Genomic DNA, 4829 nt, shown 5'->3' on the forward strand with positions numbered 1-4829 from the left:
TATACAAAAAATACAATCCATTACATAAAATTTAATGTCATACAATTCTATTTCTTACAATATATAAATTTGCATTCATCTAATCTACTCTTTGTTTCATACTAACAATTGAAATGAAGAATGCAACACTTGCATTTGCAGCATCTTATCTCTTTCAGTTTGAGCTTTCTTTTCCTCTTCTAACTCCAAAGCTATTCGCTTTCATCAACCCTGTAAACACAACACAAAATCACTTGTCATTTTCATTCTACTTTTAAAATTAATTCTTATTAGGACATTCTACTTTTAAACCTACCAATCTAGCAAATTTTTCAAAGAATATAATTTATAATTTTTTTTATGGAAAGTACATTGCTATTTCTTGAATACAAGATGTTACAACTTGATGAAGATCATAAACATCCTTTCTGATAAAGTAATATATGAGTAACTATATCTTTGTTCTAAGAAATGAACACAATACTTTCTAATTTCAATTTAACATTGATATGGCATAGAAACTTAGAGCTGATAAAAGATGAATGCCTAATCCATATGTGAACAATCTGAACTGGCCAAGAGCTTGTCTAATGAACATCTCAACACCACTCACTACTGTAACTCTCACCTCTACAGCCCCTTGCAATAGTCGTGTGTTTCTAGGTGTATAAACCGCATCAAATACAAGATCATGTGATCTCAAGTCCTCTTATTCGGTTAAAAATCACAACTCGTGCTCCTTTGCTTTTGGCACCAAATGCTAATGCTCTTCCAGCACCTCCTGCTCCAACTAACACAAACAATCTTCCAAAAATTGGGGACACATTTGCTACATCCCCATTTGAAGTTATCTAATATTGAAAAAAAATAAGAATAATAATTTATGATGCTAAACTCACCAACAACTACTTTTGTCAAACCAGGAAGATCGACCAGAGTTAAGTTCACAACTGTCAACATCATACATTATCAAGTGAGTTAACTGTTAATAAGTAAAGAAATTAAAGTTAATAATACTATCTTTAAGTAAAAATTCAAATATCTAACGATTAGGAGAATAGATACTGAGATATATAGGAACTGATGAAATCTGTTTGCTTCGTCCTAAAATCTAAAATCTACATTTACATAAAACCAAAATGCACTACCACTTTTGCACCTGAAATCTGCTATTACATAAAACCAAAATGCTTATTTATCTATAGCGATCAACAAACCAATTTTCAATGCTATAATAGAAAAGTATATGGAAGTAGAATTCCAATTCCAATTACCTGTCTTAAACGAGTGAGGTTGCTTCCATTCTCCCCATAAACCATAGCAATGACAGTTTGGGGTACTAGAATTTCCACACTCATGTTAGTCACTATAGCAGCAGATCTACCTACAGAAGTTGACCCTATGCTAATATCCTGTCCCATCTGCAATAAATAAAGAAACAATTCAACTCTCAAACATCAAAAATAGGAAGAAGAAAAAAGAAAAAAGAATAATACCGGAAGGTGCCATTTTCCAGGTGTCAGAGGACAATCTATGCTACTACTTGAGAGTTTGAGATTATCCATAGCTTGAGTTAAATTAGTATTATGCTGATTAGGATAATGTGACATGGCAACAGAAGATTGATGATGTGTATATGTACCCTTTGTTGTTCCAGTTCCATTTCCATGGCTATTTGACATTTTATTTGAGAATAAGTTGTTTGTTAGTCATCCAATAACACTGTATAAAGCATCTCTTACATTTATCATCTCTCCTGTCATCTTTTCTTAAAAATAAAAATAAAATTACAACAGATAATTTGTATGTATAGTAAATTGGTTAAATGCAAGAAATGGTGCTCACCAACACTACTTGATCAGTTTCAGGTGCACACTTAGGAACTTGATGATCACCAACTATCTTTATAACTACACCAGTCATCTTTCTCATATCTACAACTATGGACCCACCTTTACCCAACAGATAACCCATTTGGTTTTGTGAAATCACAAGTCTAGCAGAAACTTGGGCCCCACTTGATGATGCCATATCCATCCCCTTTTGATACCCAGACTCCACATACCTATTGAATATAAGAATCACTGCATTTTGTGAAGCCGAATTTCGTGACTCTGCTACACTCTTCTTACAGTTAAAAAAAAGGAAACCAATTTTAAAATGATAAATTATATAAATCATAGTATGAAAGTAAGTAAGTAGCAAACCTCCATTGTAGAAATGGTGATCAATCTTTCATCACAATCAGAAACGGGAGCTCCAATTGCTATATGGGCACCTGATTCGTTTTGAATAGCTTGAATGATTGTACCTGATTTGCATATCAAGCTACCCACTTTATCACTGGAATACAGAATCCTGAAAACTATTTCGTTTTGGGATTCCATGTCAGCATCTATGGATGTTGGGGGGTGAGGGTGAAGGTGAAACCCTTGACTTTGACTTCGTGGTGGAGGGAAGTCAAAGTCTGTGTGTGTGTGGGGGGGGGGGACTGGAAATCCCATTGGGTATGAGATCCCATGGAGCTGTAGGGTGGGTCCTACCTACAACTGCCCTTGTCTTTTGACTTTGAGCATGGTTGCAATCTTGAATGCAACGAATCACAAAAATAAGTCCCCTTTTAATGGCCAAAATATCACCCTCAATCTGCAACAAACATACGAATTTTCTATCTCTCATGTGTGCAAAAATACGTTAATGCCCTTGCAATTATAACCTTTTCAACTTATGAAAAATATCAAAAGATTATATAGTTTTTCCATGTAACATGTTTCTTATTTGGATTTGAACAAGTATAATTGTTTTTCCAACCCAACTGCTGCAAATTATGATTTCTCAAAGTCAATCACTCATAGCTCTGAAGTTATATATGCAAAATGCAGGTTAGATAGGTATTTTTCCCGAATGAAATAAGTTAAAAATGGGGCCAGGTGGAATCAATAGGAAGTATAAATAATTCACAGAAAGAGTAATATGTACACGAAAACTGTCTTGTTTCTGAACTTGAGGCGACGACCAGTTATGCATAGAAGTGCTGTCAAGAGATGTTAAGCCCCTCCTGAAGAGATCATAACTAATGGTCTCTAAACAAACAGGCTCTAAAATATTGAGTTCGAAAATTCTTCCAAGGCACTACAGAACAAAAATATGAAATCATTAAACTAATACAGATTCTGAAGATGACAAATTTTAAATATAATCAAAGCTGAAGTCTAGCACATGTGCCTTATCTACCTTCTTAAGATCATTTATGCAGAGAGTGTTGTTGGGATCTACATTGTAGTACTCTCCATGGCAATTTTCTTTAGTTGACTACAAAAATATGAAACATAATTCCAAGATAAATTGCAATTTCATTGTTACAAGAAGAAACCAGGAAAGGTGTTAGAAAATGATATTCATTGAATTATTGTATCTACATACAATTCATTTGCACTTATTTACCTTGTAGATTGCATCTGATAAGAGTGCCATACGATGGGCAGACGGGATTCTTGAATTGAATTCCCCAAGTATGTCTATTCCAGGATTACCAAGCACACACCCTTAAGTTGGAAACATACATCAAATTCTGTGATCCAGGAAAACATTACCTAAATCTTTTTCAAACACACTAATATGATCAAAATCAGTATAATCGAGCTCATGATGCACCAACAGATATTCATTTTAATAAAAAAGAAAAACTTAAACAAGCTACCTGTTTATAAATAGGAAATTTAACAGAGAATATTGATTATTACTATTTGTTGACCTTGATGTTGATATGTGGTCTTTCTCCAACTTCGTTACCTACAAAAGAGGAAAACAAAAGTAAAAACCGGCATAATCTATCTAACTAGCGCAAACGTGATGATTAATTTTAACATTTTTTAATAAATCAAAATTGTGTTGTTAAAGAAGTAGGGTATGTAGCACAGACTTCCAAGTGTTGAAGAATATATACCGTCATATATTTCCTGAATCATCATTGATGTTATTATGCCACCGTAGGAATCAGCACCAACATAGAATGGATTATTGAGAAATTTAGTATGATCCATAAGCCACTGTTGGGATTTACATAACAAGCTTATAATATAGAAAGGGAAACAAAGCTATATTATATTATGTTATATGATGTTAGAACCTAATGAAATTCCTGGTCATATGGGGCGGCGTTAGGTAGTTGTGGGCTTCTTGAGAAATTGAGTATGATCCATAAGCCACTGTTGGGATTTACATAAGAAGCTTTGAAGGTTAATTAACCTCAATAGATACAGTAAACCATAAATTTGTACCACGATTTGATCATCTGAAGTCGACTTCCTCGGTTTTAATATACCTTGCGTTGATGCTATTATGGAATTCAACTCAAAGCTAGTACAATCAAATCAATAATCACATAAATGCAATCTCCTTCTCTTCTTTCAGTGAATCGTATTTACAATTGAACTAGATCTGAGGAAGAAGAATAAGATAAAGACGAAGGGAAATGTGAATGTGATGTATTGAGAGTGTAGAAGATTGTGGGATTTCAAGTGTGGAGTTTGTGGTTTTATTGGAAGCGATGAGATTCCATGAATGGCTGGCAAATGAAACCGCACCTTTTCCAATCTCTACATGGGAAGAAGAAGCTTTTGGAGTAAAAGAAAGCTAAAAAGGGGGAAGGGATTTGGGTTTGCTGCAGCCATGAAGAGGAAGCATGGAGGAGTTGACGGGTCGTTGGAAAAGAAGGTAATAGTCACGCTCTGAAGAGGGAGTATTGATGATATTACCTGCGTAGGGTCAAGGAGCATAACGATGAGAAGAGGTGCGTTTGTGATAGAGGCACATTTGTGATAAAGAAAAGATAAAAGGATTCAGAATAA

General features: G+C 34.4%; 1 long non-coding RNA gene across 1 annotated transcript; it reads right to left on the minus strand.

The window, feature by feature from the left end:
- Positions 1-1259: 1259 nt before the first annotated feature.
- Positions 1260-2174, minus strand: LOC145100554 (uncharacterized). Its single transcript, XR_013705121.1, has 3 exons — positions 1825-2174; positions 1476-1742; positions 1260-1391 (listed from the first exon to the last, which is right to left on the minus strand). It is a non-coding gene; the product is annotated as an uncharacterized LOC145100554 (long non-coding RNA).
- Between the last annotated feature and the right edge of the window lie 2655 nt (positions 2175-4829).

Source organism: Lactuca serriola, chromosome 4 (assembly GCF_051521515.1).
Source record: "Lactuca serriola cultivar US96UC23 chromosome 4, Lser_US96UC23_V15, whole genome shotgun sequence".
Taxonomy (NCBI): Eukaryota; Viridiplantae; Streptophyta; class Magnoliopsida; order Asterales; family Asteraceae; genus Lactuca; species Lactuca serriola.